Below are 16647 nucleotides of genomic sequence, written 5' to 3'. Positions count from 1 at the left end.
AAGTATGTCTTTACCCATTGCTTTACCATATGGACAGAAACAGCCAAGAGTGCTGGGGGTGTGCACACTCCCAAGAGTAAGGTAATGATGGATTAGGGTGCAGTTTGTGGACAAATTGTGACTTTCTAAAATATGCATGAAAGATTTGGAATTCTCAGGATCATTGAGTGTTACTTTATTTGGGAACAGATTCATTGCAGATATAATATTTTAGGAAGATTACTACTGAAGTAAACTGAGCTCCCCATCCAGTATGACTAGGGTCATGGTTTTGAATGCAATCATCACAAAGAACAAAATCACATTATAAAGAAGACACAGATCTGGATGCCGTTGCTATATGCCAATGAAGGCCAAACACTACCTTAAGATTCATAAAACTGGTAGAAAGGAATGGAACAGATTCTCTCTCAGAGCCTTGAGGAAGCTCCCTCACTCTTGAACTCCAAACATCCAGAAATGCAAGACATGTATGTGTAATAAGACATCTAGCTTATGGGCACTTAGCAATAGTAACCTTAGCAAACAAATACAGTTGCATGTTTAATTTACCCTCAATTTTCACTATCAGCTAGAGTACTCCTGGAAAAGAAAGGAATGGAGGGTTGGAGAATACATGCTAAATGATGCGTTCTTTAGAAAAAATGACAAAAATAAAAAGAATATCAGTAGCAATGAAAAGTATTTTACCTGAATAGACTGTGTCAATAAACAAGAATCAATGATTCTACTCCCACTGAGACCAACTGAAAGTCTCTCTCTCTCTCTCTCTCTCTCTCTCTCTCTCTCTCTCTCTCTCTCTCTCTCTCTCTCTCTCTCTCTCTCTCTCCCTCCCTGTCCCTGTCTCTCTCTCTCTCTCTGTCTCTCTCTCTCTGTATGTGTGAAATCTTCACTTATGATCTGTAAGATTCCTAGTTAGAAGGCAGGGATTCAAACTGGAAAATGTTTAAAAACAGTTTTTGCTTCATCCTGTTTTTTCTTTATAAAACTTCCTGGCCTATATAAAATTCAGTAAAATTTCACTTCCCTAAAATGGATAGAGATTTAAGAACCATAAAATTTCTCAAGTTTCTTTAAAATACTGCAGTGGGTTGATGCTTAAAATTCTAAGGGAAGGGAATGAATTCCTAGGGTTGACAAAATTATTGTATATTATACTTGGCTAATAGTTATAGGAGCACATGTACTAGTAAAAAATCATCAGTCTGAATGTTCAAATTTGTGTATGTGATCATTTCAGTAAAGCTTTGCAAAAGAGTATATATGAGAGCTGTTTTTTCTCATTTAACCTGATCCTACAAGCTTGTTGATAAAGACATCAGCTACTAATCTACACAAGCCAAGAAATACTAATTATTTCTCAAAATTGCTGCCTAATCTCTCATGAACCTTATCTAATTTACTATGTATGGATTCTAGATTTTGCAATCCATTGCTTTCTTCAACTGATTTTTATTTTAAAATGTTGTTTCTTCCATAATTCAAGTTTATTGATAATAATTTTGTAATTAAATTTAATTTGCAAAGAAAACAAAATTGGGGTCACTTATTATTTAAATGATTCATAGATTCTAAGTTTTTCTGCACATATTTTAAATCTTAAACAACAATGATAAATCCATAAATCTGAAATCCCAGAATTGATTTTCATCTTTCTGCTCACTCACTTTTTAACTAACTTCTTAGCAGGATCCGGAACGTTACTTCACTTTTGGCACTAGCTTTTTTATTTCTTTGAAACGTATTTTAATGGCATTTTCCCTTGAAGAACTGTTGATGGATTTAGTGAGGCAATGCCTGGAAATGTTCAAAGATCCCTTGGCTCATTTGCAATACAACTTGTAAAAGAGTTTGCTAATAGAATTACCTCAAAGCAAACACACACTCTAGCTGTGTTTGCCTTTGTATTAACCATGGACTTTGGTAAAGCATGTGCTATTAATTTGCTTGTCTTAGACATTCTATTGAAAGCTTGAGAAAATCTGGGACTTATATCATTAATCAATAGCATGAAAATAAGATTAAATTTAATTATCAGATATATGCAACACTAGGAGTGACAACATATTCTTCCAAATGCTCAGTTCTGGATAATTGCAAGAATATTGCTGGTAGCACAGGGCCTCCTGATCAGTACTCTTGTCACAGTGACATTAGGAAAGGCCGCTAGGGCAATGTTGATGTTCTGTCCCTTCAGCCTTTAGCATTTTTAATTTTTTCAAAAACACTCTTATTTACATATCTGTGCCCCCATTCCCTCTCCTTCCCATATTACCATTCTTCCCAAGGATTCCCCAACCCACCCACCACCCACTCCCCAAGGATAGTGAAGACCCTCCACAGGGGATCATGAAAGTCCATCACATATTTTGGGGGAGGGCCCAGGCCCTCCTTTCCGTATCTGGGCTGCAATAGTATCCCTCCATAGAGAATGGGCTCCCCAAGTCCATTTGTGGCCTAGGAATAAACTCTGGCTCCACTTTTAGAGGCTCCATAGACTTTCTGGGCCTCCTACTCCCATTCAAAGGGTGTTGTTTGATCCAATGATGGTTCCCCTGCTTTGCAACTATTGTCTGTGTGCTCTCATTAAGTCAGGTCAACTGTTTCTGTGGGTATTTCCAGTTCTGTCTTGGTTCATTTAGTCATCTCTCCTCCCTCTCTGGAAATGGATTCCAGGAGTATGGCTCAGTGCTCAGCTGTGGGTGCCTGTTTTTGCTTCGATCCAGGCTCTACGAATGGTAACCAAGGTAGTCATCAATCTCATTATAGGGGAAGGGCATCGAAGGCAGCCTCTTCACCACTGCCTAGATTCTTAGTTGAAGCCATCCCTGTGGATCCTCTACCATTTCCTCTGAGTCAGACCTTTCTCCAAACCTTTAGTGGCTCCCTTTATCAAGGCATCTCCTTTTTTGTCCTCTTTTATTCCTCCCCAGTCTCAGTTCTACTCCCCCATTCTTCCATTCTCTTCTTTCCATCTCCCTCCTCTGACCCACACACCCCCGTGCTCCCAATTTTTTCAGGGGTTCTTGTCCCCCTTCCCTTCTTTGGGGGACCATGAATTTTTCTCTTGGGGCCCTCCTTGTTTTCTAGCTCTACTGGAGGTGTGGATTGTAGCCTGGTAATCCTTTTCTCTATGCCTAAAAACCATATATGAGTGAGTACATTCAGGTACACTATGTTTTCAAGAGACACATCTATAATAAATTTTAACATGTTTCTTTTTGTAAACTGACCTATTTTGCATTCTCAATTTTGAGTGTTTTTTTGTTTGGGATAGCATTATGTATTAACAGTTAGGAATATTGTTGCACAAAATGTCACTGGAATCTAGTTTCTATCATTTATTTTCAATGTAACCTATCATTTTAAAATTTTTCCTTCTTAAAGGAAATACATATTTTATAGTCAACAAGCTTCTCTCTCTCTCTCTCTCTCTCTCTCTCTCTCTCTCTGTCTCTCTGTCACCATCACCATCTCTGTCTCTTTATGCCACCTCTATCTTTTATAGTACTAAGAATCAAATTCACCTTCTAAGCAAGAATTCTACTACTGAACTATAACCTCTTCCCACAGTCCCTTTTTGACTTTCTGTAGATTTTTAATACTTTTCTTAAATGTAGACTGTTCTCATACTTCCCATGTTTGATTTTTTTCAGGCTTCAAAAGAAGTCTCAGCTCATGTTCTTTCACCAATTTGGAGATTTTTGGTGACTGTCTTTTTTAGCATGTCTTCTACCTCCTGGCCTCCCATTTTTAACTTCAATTTTCCATGTGTTAGATCACTTAACATCACTCAGAAAGCTCTTGGACTACTTACATTTTATACTGTGACATTTACTTTTTTCTACTGATACATCTTTCATCTACAAATCCCCATTTTTATTATGATTTAGTAACATACCTATTGAATCCTTCAATTAAACTTTATTTCTAAGATTAAAATTTCCTTTCCCCTTTTTATTTTCCCACCCCTTTTCAGCCTTCTCTTTTCCTCTCCCCTACTTTATCTTTCCTTCCTTCCATTTTTCAGTGTGTGTGTGTGTGTGTGTGTGTGTGTGTGTGTGTGTATTTCTAATGCTTGAATTATTTTAATTTGGTCTTCCTTTTGCCATGCCTTAGATTGTTTTTAGTTATTGAATAATGGACAGTGAAGATAAACACTGCAGAAATTAGATAAACATATCTCCCTCTAGGTTCCATTTTATTTTGGAGTCCAACAAATTTGAGTATCAGGTTGACACCTTTCAGGTAATGGAAAACAGGTCAGTCACACAGGAAAAGAGCAGGTGACTTTCTGTATAGTAACACATAAATTCATATTCCAACCTACTACTGAATTTGCAGTTTTGGCTATTGTTTGTAGTGGAGCACCTTCCTAGATTACCGTAAGTCTTCCTGAACTAAAGGAATCTTGAATAAAAGATTATAGGTTCACTCTTCCTCAAACTTACCTACCTCAGACAAATGAACTACAAAAACTAAAATATTTACTCAGATTATCATCTTACTCCTGTCCAGTCAGTTGCTGTGCATCTTGAAAATACTCAAATTTCTTAGTAAAAAATGGCCATGAGAATTTCAAACTCAGTTCTCTAGTCTCTTGCACTCCTGAATACTGTTCTCAGAATTCTTAGCTCCACTCTAATCTTTGGCATATAAATATAACTCCATATACACAGCCTGACACACTGGTATAAAGTTCCAGAACTTACCATTTTTCTAAGTCTTAGAATTCTTGTAAACTCAGAAAGGCCTCACTAACATAAATCTCAGAAACTCCACGAGGAAATGTCTACAGCTTGTAAAAAGTTTCAGAATACAAAATTGATACTCAAAAATCAGATGCCTTCTTATATACAAATGACCAATGGCCTGAAAAAGAGATCAGGGAAACAATGTAACAGTAATATCAAAAGATATATAACTCTAACAAAACAAGTGAAAGACTTGCATAATATTTTAAGACACTGAAAAAAATAAAAGAAATCAGAAGATGGAAAGTTCTCCCATGCTCATGGATTGGAATGATTGATATAGTGAAAATGGTAATCCTCCCAAAAGTAATATATAGAGTGAATGCAATTCCCAGAAAACTTTCAGCACAGTTTTCACAGATTTTGAAAGTACAATTTCAGTTTCCTATGCGAACACAAAAAGCCCATGAAAGTGAAAACAATTCTGAATAATAGAAACTTCTGGAGGTATCACCATCCTCAATTTCAAGTTGTGCCATAGAGTTATAGTAATAAAAACAGCATGATTTTGACATAAGAACATACATGTTGATGAGTAGAATCAAATTGAAGACCCAGACATAAGTTCACATTCCTATGGACTCCTGATATTTTACAAAGAAGCCCAAATTACACAATGGAAAAAAACAAATAATCAGCTTCTTCAAAAAATGGTGCTAGTCAAATCAGATGACTGCATGGAGAAGAATACAAATAGATCTATACTAATCATCTTGCAGAAAACTCAACTCTAAATGTGTCAAAGACCTCAATGTAAGGCTGGCTATCCTGAGTCTGACAGAAGAGTAAGTTGGGGACAGTCTTAAATTCACTGGCACAGTAAAGGACTTTCTGAACACGGAGAAGAATACAAATAGATCTATACTAATAAGGAAGCTGTGGTACATTGACACAATGGGATATTATTCAGCTGTTTAAAAAACAAAATAATGAGATTTGTGGATAAATAAATGGAGCTAGAAAAACAAAACAAAAACAAAAGCATAACAGCCTGAGTGCAGTAAGCCAGATCCTAAAAGATAAATATGGTATGTATCCTTTTACTTGTGAGTATTAGATTTTAAGCTTCAACAGGTGTGTTACTATCTGGGACACATGGATTAAATGAGGAGGGGGGACATGGAGGTAAGGGAGGGAATGTAGAAATGGGAACTAACCCTAAGGGCCATTTGAGTGTCATATGAAAACCTACTCTTAAGAGAAACCTAAATGTCACCAGATAATGGAGGAGACAAAGCCCCAACCAGACATCTCTTACCATCAAATGAAACCTCCAGTGCCAGGAATAGGTTACATCTAATTGAGTTTCTGTCTAAAGGAGCCTAGTGAATACCCCAAAACAACTCAAGCTATTGCCAGCACTATTAATTGCTCTCCACAACCTGATCTTAAGCCCCATTGCTGAAGATGAAATTTACATATCTCATTGAACATAGAGAAGTTAGGTTAGTGCTTTAGTAGAGTCTTTACACTTACTGACCAGTGTTCATTGCACTGGAAGTTACTCTGCACATCAGAGAGAGATAAAAACCAACTCAGCTACAAAAGAAGATAAGGCCATCTCAATCAATAAAACCTGAAGCAGCACACACAGGGCCTGCAATATCTGTTCAGTGTCCTCTGTGCTTATATCATTGTTATCACTTCAATGATTTTAGGGGATTCCTGAGTGTGAGGATGAGTGGGTCTCTGATTCTTGAACCTTCTCTTGGGCTCTTCCTTTGGTTTGTCTTGTCTAGACCCAAAGTGATAGTTTTTGTGTTATCTCATTATACTTTGTTTTGTTATACTTAAAAAAATGGGAGAATGAATAAGTGAAAAACTATGCACTAGGTTTTCTCCCATAGAGTGACACTGGCTCAGCCACTTCAGAACAGGCTTCATGCTTAGGAGTAGTTGACCAACATATAGTGGACTCCACAGTTTTAGTGTGCTTTTACTTGATTGCAGTTTGGTGTCTTGTTTTCTCTTTAAATATGGCTTTGTTGGTTTTTTTGTTGTTGTTTTTTTTTTGGAAAGGGAGATTGTAGTTGCATTGGGTTTTGTTTGTTTTTTTGAGAAAGAACTTAAAGTGTTGTGCCCAAATTCTGAACTCCGAAATCACCAAGAGGCCCATTTTGATGAAAAAGCGAAGAGTCTTTATTGTAGTTGTTTAACGAGCTAACCCCATTAGCTCGGGTCTTTCATCATTCATCCACCATAGCAGATGGCTGGAGAAAGACCCCCAAGAAACCATGAGGCAGGGATCTTACAGGGCAGAGGAAAGGGAGTGTCTAGGGGTACACAACAGTCTCAGGATTGGTGCACTTCCAGGCTTGGACAACCTGCACTGTGTTGATTCGTCAACTGATTGTTATGGCCTATAGACTGTCCCAGGGCGGTTGCTATGCTCTGCACATCACTGTTGTGTGCTTGTCTATAAAGCACACCCAGAGACGTAAAAGCACAGCCCTGCCAGCTAACTTCTGATTGGTTCCTTGCCAAGAGTGTATCTGACCTCCTAGTCAGTAGGACAGCAGGAGCAAGGTCAGGCAAGCACATGGTAGTCTGTCATGTCTGGTCCCTTCAAAATTTGTGTGGGAAGAGAGGGTGAGAAGACCTCTAAGGACTTGGGGAGAAGAAGAATATGATCAAAATATATTTAAATTAAAAAATTTTCTTAAATAATAAAAATATTGCCAGTAGCTATGTCAGAGGAGCAGCAGTAACTATTGAAGTTCAAGGTTTCAGCCCACCAGGAGGAAACTCTCTGATGGGTCAGTCTTGGATAGGCAAGGCCCTGATTGCCCAGACCCTGGAATGTCTTTTGCTTCTTTTGTGCCTTTATGTGTTTGCTGCTGCTATTTTTCTTTGGTATTTGACACGATGTGAATAAGTGTGAGGAGATCCCCACTGCCTGTAATATAGCTTGTTTATCTAATGGAAATATCCCATTCTATTTGGGTATTTTTGTCTATGGATTGTTATGAAGATGATTCCTCCCTAAGCTGTACTGTCTAATTGATAATAATAATGTTATACAGAATTTTGTTGAATAAAAGTAAATACAAGGAAATGTTACATAGCTAGGGCCTATGAGTTTCACTTAAGGAGCTACATAGATTACAGCTCAAGTTAATGATTAAGAGAAATAATTGAGTCTTAAAAGCAAGGTTGGCTCAAATTCTTTTAATTTTTTGTGGGTGATTACTATTCTATTTTATTTAAAAAGATTTATTTTTCATCTTATACATCAACTCCAGTTTCCCCTCTCTCTCCCTTCTCCTGACCCCTGACTTCCCCCTCCTACCCCCATCTACTCCTCAAAGGGGGTAAGGCCTTCCATGGGGAGTCACCAAAAACTGGCATACCAAGTGGAGGCAGAGTCAAGGCCCTCCTCCCTCTATCAAGGATGAACAAGGGACTCCACCATAGGGAATGGCTCGAAAAAGTGAGTTCATACACCTGGGATAGGTCCTGGTGCCATTGTCATCCATCACCCAACAAATCATGCCACATAACTGTCACTCACATTCAGAGGGTCTATTTCAGGCCCATGCAGATTCCCCAGCTGTCAGTCTGGAGTCCCTGAGGTCCCACTAGCCTGGGTCAGCTGTCTCTGTGGTTTTCTCCTTCATGGTCTTGATTCCCCTTGCTCATATGATTCCTCCTCCCTCTCTTCAATTGAATTCCAGCTCAATCCAGTGCTTGGCTGTAGGTCATTGCATCTGCTTCCATTCAGTTACTGGATGTAGGCTGTATGATGACAATTAGGGTAGTCACTAATTTGATTAAAGGAGAAGATCCATTCAGCCACCCTCCCCACTATTGCTAGGAGTCTTAGCTAGGCTCAGAGAATCTGGGTAAAAAGGAGGACCCTAAGAGAGACTCATATGGAGGGCCTTAAGAAGGGAAAATAGTTAAGATCTTCTGGGTAAACTGGGATGGGTTTGGAAGGAGGGAGATGGTGAATGGGGACATGAGTGATCAAGAAGAATATGTTGGGGAAGGGACAGAGGGGAAGAGCAATGAAAGAGATATCTTGATAGAGGGAGCCATTACTAGGTTAGGGAGACATCTGATGCTAGGGAAATTCTCAGGAATCCAAATTCCTTTAATCTTAATGCTGAAAGATGCAGTCAGGTTTTGGTGTGCATCATTAGCTGAAGCAAAGCCTTAAAATAACTTCAGGTTAGATCAGATGTTTAAGATGAATAACCCCAGAAAACAATTAAAGTTCACAAGGACACATAGCTGAGGTAAAAAATGCAAAGCAGTCCAACAGTTATTAGCTGCTGTATTTTCATGCTAAGGTTGATTGATGATCAGAGGTGATGATTAACTCCTTGTACCCACTCCTGCACTCAGCTTCCTGATATAAGAAACTATTGATAAATGGGCATACATCCTAAAGATCTAAAGTGCAACTGACTGTTTTCTCTTATTTATAAAAGTTTAGGTTAGTCCTTTAAGATTCCTCATAAGATTAACTTTCAAGAAAAATACTAAAATGATTGATTATTTCTTTGTAACCACAATATGCAACCTGCCAACAAAAGAGTTGGCTGTGAAAAAAATACTCTCTGCTTGCTCCTGTTATATAAGTCCGTAGCAAGATAACAAGTTGCTTAGATGTAAATATATGTATGTTATCTGGGTGACTTTGTTTTTAATCACATGCGGGAGAAAAAAAATCATGTTTTTACTTGTATTCATTGCAATCATTCACTTAACAAATGGAATGTAACCACATCAATTTTATTTTACATAACAATCTCAGTTCCCTCTCCCTCCAGCCCTCCACTCCCCTTATCTTCTCCCCACCCCACCCCTCATCCACTCCTCAAAGAAGGTGAGGCTTCCCATGTGGAAAAATCAAAGTCTGTCACATCATTTGAGTCAGGACCAAGGCCCTCTCTCCTATTTCTAGGCTGAGCAAGGTATCCCTCCATAGGGAATGGAGTTCAAATATCAAGTTCATGCACTCAGGATAAATACTGGTTCCACCACCAGTGGCCCCATAAACTGCCCAAGCCCCCTCCCAACTGTCACCTACATTCAGCAAGCCTAGTTAGGTCTTATGCAGCGTCCCCATCTGTCAGTCTGGAGTCCCTGAAATCCCACTTGCTCAGGTCAGCTGTTTCTCTGGGTTTCCCCAACATGGTCTTGACATTTTTGCTCATATTATCATTCCTCCCTCTCTACAATTGAACTTCAGGTGTTTGTCCCAGTGCTTAGCTGTGGATTTCTGCATCTGCTTCCATCGATTACTGGATGAAGGCTGTATGATGGCAATTATTACAGGGGAAGGGCAGTTAAGGTACCACTCTACACTATTGCTTAAATTGTTATTTGGTGTCATCCTTGTGGATTCCTGGGAATTTTCCTAATGCCAGATTTCTTGATAACCCCATAATGGCTTCCTCCATCAAGATATACCTTTCCTTACAATTATTCTCTGTTCTTCACCCAACTCAACCTTCCTGATCCCTCATATTCTCTTCCCCCTCCCCATACTCTGCTATAACCCTTCCCCCATGTTCCCAATTTACTCAGGAGATCTTATCTATTTTCTCTTCTTGGGGATCCATGTATGTCTCTCTTAGGAGTCCTCTTTGTTTCCTGGCTTCTCTGGGGATCATATTGTAATTTTTATACTGCCTGAAAATTTTGCTGGGGTATATAAGCTGTAAGGGAAAGAATAGAGATAGAGTTATATAGAGTTAAAATGGGCCAGAAGGAAAGCATTAAGAATGAGAGATAGACTATCCACACCACCAGAGAAACTAGGAAGCAAGGAGGACCCTAAGAGAGAAGCACATGCTCCCCCAAAGAAGGGAAAGGAGACAAGAACTCCTGAGAAAATTGGGAGAACAGGGATGGGGGAGAGGGGAGGTTGGTAGGAAAAAGAGAAAAGGAGAAGGGGGGAGGAGAACAAGAAAGATCAGGAAGACTGAGACAGAGGAGGGAAAGAGGAGAGAAAGAAAAGAGATACTTTAATAGAGGGAGCCAGTATAAGTTTAAAGACAAATCTTGCACTAGGGAAATGTTCAGAGATCCACAAAGATGACCCCCAACTAAGAATCTAGGCAGTAGTGGAGAGGCTGCATTTGATGCCCTTCCCCTATAATAAGATTGGTGACTACCTTAATTGCCATCCTAGAGCCTTCATCCAGTAGCTGATGGAAGTAGAAACAGGTACCCACAGCTAAGCACTTAGCCATACTCCTGGAATCCAGTTGCAGAGAGGGAGGAGTGTTGAGTAAACGGGTTAAGATGATGCTGGAGAAACCCATAGAGACAGTTGACCTGATCTAGTGAGAGCACAGAGACCCCAGTCATAAAGCTGGGTAACCAGCTTTGGACAGACCAAGCTAGGAGGCCTGGGACCTCTAACAGTGGAGTCAGTGTTTATCTCTAGTGCACAAATGGACTTTGGGAGCCCATTCCCTATGGAGGGATACTATTGCAGTCCAGAGACATGGAAGAGTACCTGGACCCTCCTCCAAATGATGTGACAGACTTTGATGATCCCCCATGGAAGACCTCACTATCCTTGGGGAGTGGGTGGGGGATGGGTTGGGGGTTTGGTGGGTGCATGGGATGATGGGAGGGAGAGGGAATGAGGGATTGATGTGTAAAACAAGATTGTTTCTAAAATAAAATAAAAAAGAATGAGAGTTAGAAGGAAAACAATGAGAGAGTTAGAAGGAACTAGAAGGGAAACATCATAGATAAAGATAGAGTTATAAGGAAAACATCAAGAATGAGAGAAGGAAATCACCAGAAACATAAAGAAGAGAGAATACAAAAGGAGAATGAAGAAAAGTTGTGATGGAAACCATCAAGAGAGTTGTGAGTGTCTTTTTCCCCTAACCACTCTGGCTAGAAAAGTCTGGAATATGCTGACACCATGGATTCCTTTCAATACCCTAACTTTGATAAAATATGATAAAAATAAAATAATATATTGCATAGATTTAGAATATAATATAACACAAATCTGCAAGAATTCAGTGTGAAAAATATAATTAGGTATACACTGTTTCTCACCAAACAATATTCACCTGAGATAATTTTTATCATGTTTTGAATAACTATCAGATGGAAGCAAGTTAATTCTTACAAAAGAGGAAACGACCACTTGAGATTGAGAGACCCCTTGAAAAGAAGTTGCGTATGTGTGCAATGAACTTCAAAGCACTCTCTGGTAATGACTTATTAGTCCCTGATGATTTTAATTCACCCTGGAATTCAAAGCCTCAGCAGGGGCTTAGTCTCAGTAACATAATGACCACAGAGACAGCCTTTCAGCTATAAAATCATAACAGCTTTGAAGTTCTTATTTCATAATGAATTCTTGTTTGAAGAGGTAAGTTTTGAGATTTGTGGGCAAATCTTGTTTACTGATTTGTCCCTTATCTTTGGTGACTATTTTTTAAAACAATATATTTAAATTTATAAGTTTTTGTGGATGCATAAGTCAGATGAAATAAAGCAATAAACTAGACCAAATATTAGCTGAATCAACATCTATTTCCATATACAAGCTCCTGTGAATATTGAGGTAATGTCAATTACTAAAGATTTCTTATTTGCCTACCTACTGACGAAATCAGAGTCCAGCAATATCTTTAAGAATATAGGAATTTACTGGTCAGGGAAATGGAGTCACTCTGTTTGAAAATGCTTTGATGGTAACCTCTTGTGGAAATACCTGCTTATTGACTGAATATTTCAGTGCCATTGGCACTAGATATTTGAAATAAACAGAAGATATAATGTCAAAACTCTTGAGATAAGAGTACATGTAGCCCCAAGCTGGATGAACCTCTGTAAACATCTTTACATTTTAGTTGGAATATTTACTCACCACTTTATTGTGTAATAAGAAAATTTATCTTGATGTTGTATTGCTTCACTAAAAGACCATATGTTCTGGGTACTAAGGAAACTCATATTTTGTGTATTCACCACATAGCTGCAAAACTACCCTACTATAACTCCCAAATTTGTTTTACTTTTAATTTAAATTAGAAGCAAGCTTGCTTCACATGTCAATCCCAGCTCCTTTTCCCTCCTCTTCTCTCCCACCTCCCACCAGCCCCCCAAACTCCCCACCCCTCCCCCTCCACTCCACAGGGAGGGTGAGGCCCTCTATGAGGGATCTCCAAAGTCTGTCATATCATCTGGGCAGGGCCTAAGCCCTCACCCATGTGTCTAGGTTGAGAGAGCATCTCTCCATGTAGAATGGGCTCTGAAAGTCCATTTGTATGCCAGGGATAAACACTGATCTACTATCTGAGGCCCTCTAAATTGCAGAGGCCTCCTCACTGACACTCACATTCAGGGAGTCTGGATCAGTCCCATGCTGGCTTCTCAGCCATTGGTCTGGCCTCCATGAGCTCCCCCTTGTTCAGGTCAGCTGTTTATGTAACTCCCAAATTTGTATGTGCTCTGAACTTCATTGTGAAACTTTAATAAATAGTATTTATTAATTAAAGGTTAGATGAAGTTCAACCTGCCTGTGCTTCATATCCTCACTCTTGTCTTCCTGTGAAGTCTTGTTTTTCACCAATAACCAAAGCAAAAAGTCTTGATGAAATAGAAATAACAATAGTGTTTAATACCACCTCTTTGAAATGAAAGAACTATATTTAACATCCCATGCCTTGTACTAGAGTTCAGTAATCATGTAGTAAGGTTAGCCATTATTTTTCTTCTTTACACAATTCTGTGATTCATGTTTTATCCTTGTGGTATTTACATAAGTATCACATTTTCAAACATCAGTTATAAAACCAACCACATAGGTATATTTTAACATATATAAATTTAAAAATAAGAGATATATAGTTTGAAAATTTTCTATCATTTGTGTTTAAAATTCTAAGTCATATTAATTGCATATAAATATGTATACAGTAAGAGTCCTGACTAAAACATTTCTAGATTAAACTGATAAATTCTCTTTGAATGATATACTTATTTGTGATAACCTCATGTTTGAGTTAATGGAAACAAGGGCATCTATTTATAATTTTTTTCTTAAATGTCTTTATCACAGCATTGTTCTTACAGCAACTACACCATCCCATGGCATTCTTAGAGGATGGGAACCACACTGCAGTGACAGTTCATTTTATTGGGATTGACAGATGACCCAGTCCTGAGAGTCGTCCTCTTCACCATCATCCTGTGCATCTACCTGGTGACTGTGTCTGGGAACCTCAGCACCATCCTTCTCATCAGAGTCTCTTCCCAGCTCCATCACCCTATGTACTTTTTTCTCAGCCACTTGGCTTTTGCTGACCTAGGCTACTCATCTTCTGTCACACCCAATATGCTTGTCACCTTCCTTGTGGAGAGAAGCACAATTTCTTACCTTGGATGTGGCATCCAGCTTGGTTCAGCTGCTTTCTTCGGCGGACTCGAATGCTTCATTCTGGCTGCCATGGCTTTTGATCGCTTCATGGCAATCTGCAACCCACTGCTTTATTCAACCAAAATGTCCAAACAAGTCTGTGTCCAGTTGCTCCTAGTGGCTTACATAGGTGGTTTTCTTGACAGTTGCTCTTTCACTGTAAGTTTTTATTCATTAGTCTTCTGTGGACCCAATGGAGTCGATCATTTTTTTTTGTGATTTGGCTCCATTATTAAAATTATCATGTTCCAACGTCAGTGTCACTGCAGTGGTTCTCTCATTCACAGTTGGATTCGTCATTGTGGTGACAGTGCTTGTCATAGCAGTCTCCTACACTTACATCCTCATCACCATCCTGAAGATGCGTTCCACCGAGGGACGCCACAAGGCTTTCTCTACCTGTACCTCACATCTCACTGCAGTCACTCTGTTCTATGGCACCATAACATTCATCTATGTGATGCCCAAGTCCAGCTACTCCACAGATCAGAACAAGGTGTTGTCTGTGTTCTACATGGTGGTAATCCCCATGTTGAACCCCCTCATCTACAGCCTCAGGAATAATGAGATTAAGGGTGCTCTAAAGAGACAACTTGATAGGAAAATATTTTCTTAGAGACATTTGTTATGTTATAGCTATTTGATATAGCAATATTGTTTCACAGATGTAGTCATGAAAGGAAGCTGAATATCCGTGATTGAAAATGTTTGCTGAAATATTTGTAAATGAGAAGTACTGTAATGAATATAGGAATTCAATTTTCAGAAAGAACAGGATCATAGTAAGTTACCTTTAATAAAATCAAATAAAGTTTTAATTAACAGCATATATTCATTCATATAAAACAAAATCTGCTGAAAATAGTTTGAAGTTATTTTCATGTTTTTTCAAACATTTCATAATTAACTTGTTAGAGATTGCATCTTAACTGTCCCCAAAGTGTCATGTGTTTGATATATGTCTGTCCCATAGTGCTGTTGGGAAGGGTTAGAATCAGAGAGGTTGAACCTAATGGGATATCTTTAGTTTACTAGAGGAATGTCATAAAGTAGACACTGGTACTCAGAATATTCTTTGTCTCTTCCCTTTTTTGACCACTAAGCTAGGAGTTTTGTTCCACTATGTGTTCCTTTGGTTATGTACAACACCAGATACACATGAACAGAGAGAGGTACCTCATAAGGGACAGAGACCTAAAAATATTGTGCTAAAAATAAACCTTTATCTTCAGTGCCAGTTGATAAGTGTGGCTACTTGTTTTAGCAAAAGAACACTTACTAACACCTATCACAAGGCGTCATTGTGCGATTGGTTCATCATCAGCTTATCCTGAGATAAGCCTGATAACTATGGTATTGTTGTGGACTCTTGGTTTCATTTTATTTTGTTTTGGGCATTTTTATCCTATTGCTTCTTTGTTTGAACTTTCATTGTGTGTATGTGTTTGTCTTTATGGTTTTTGTTTTGGTCTCTTGGTTGTCATTTTAGAGAGAGAGAAAAGAGGGAGAAGCTAAATTTTGGTGAATGGTGAGGTGGGAAAGGTCTGTGAGGAATTGGGATAGGGGAAAACATGATCAAAATATATCAAAATATATCATGAATTTTTTCAATTAAAAGAAGACTCAGAATAAGAAATAATATACTGAATTCCAAAGAGACAGTGGGGGAGGGTTTAAGAAGTTCACAAATGCAGGGGAAATACATCTGGATACTGTTGAGAAAATATAAACTGTGGTACCCAGCGAGCCCAGCTTCAGGTGAGATTGGGTCTCAGGCTGGGACCGCCCGCCCATCACCCATCCCCCCTCCATCTTCGGGGCCGCTCCCGGCTTCCAGAAGAGCTGCCCACACAGGAAAGAGATCAGCCCCTCCAAGACCCCAACCCAGCGAGCCCAGCTTCAGGTGAGATTGGGTCTCTGGCTGGGACCTCCCGCCCATCACCCATCCCCCTCCATCTTCGGGGCCGCTCCCATCTTCCAGAAGAGCCGCCCACACAGGAAAGACATCAGCCCCTCCAAGACCCCAACCCCAGCGAGTCTAGCTTCAGGAAAGAGATCAGCCCCTCCAAGATCCCAACCCCAGCGAGTCCAGCTTCAGCATCCTCAGCTTCAGCCCGCAGTAAGGAAGGAGACCAGTGGAGACGGAAAGACCCCACCAGCACCCACTGCAAGAAGAGATGGGAAGAAGACAGAATAAGAGATCACTCAGCAATAGAAACACCAACATGACCCCACCAGAATCCAGGGATCCAACACCAGCAAGACCCGAAAAGCACTACATAGATGAAGAAGAGGAGACAGACCTTAAAAATTATTTCATGAAGATGATGGAGAGCCTCAAAGAAGAAACGAGGAAATCCCTTAAAGAAATAGAAGAAAAAACAAACAAAAAAATCCATGAAATGGGGGGGAAAATTCAAGAAATAAACAAATCTCTCAAAGAATCTAAAGAGCACCAAGAAAAAAACAACCAAGAAAATTAAGGAAACA

The 16647-nt window shown here is 39.3% G+C and overlaps 1 pseudogene; it reads left to right on the top strand.

Moving 5' to 3' along the window:
- Positions 1 to 13829: 13829 nt before the first annotated feature.
- LOC101823115 lies at positions 13830 to 14773 on the top strand (annotated as a pseudogene).
- Positions 14774 to 16647: the final 1874 nt, after the last annotated feature.

Source organism: Mesocricetus auratus, unplaced genomic scaffold, assembly GCF_017639785.1.
Source record: "Mesocricetus auratus isolate SY011 unplaced genomic scaffold, BCM_Maur_2.0 Super-Scaffold_4256, whole genome shotgun sequence".
NCBI lineage: Eukaryota > Metazoa > Chordata > Mammalia > Rodentia > Cricetidae > Mesocricetus > Mesocricetus auratus.
Note: the sequence above shows the minus strand (reverse complement) of the source record. Positions and strands in the feature narration are given on the sequence as shown.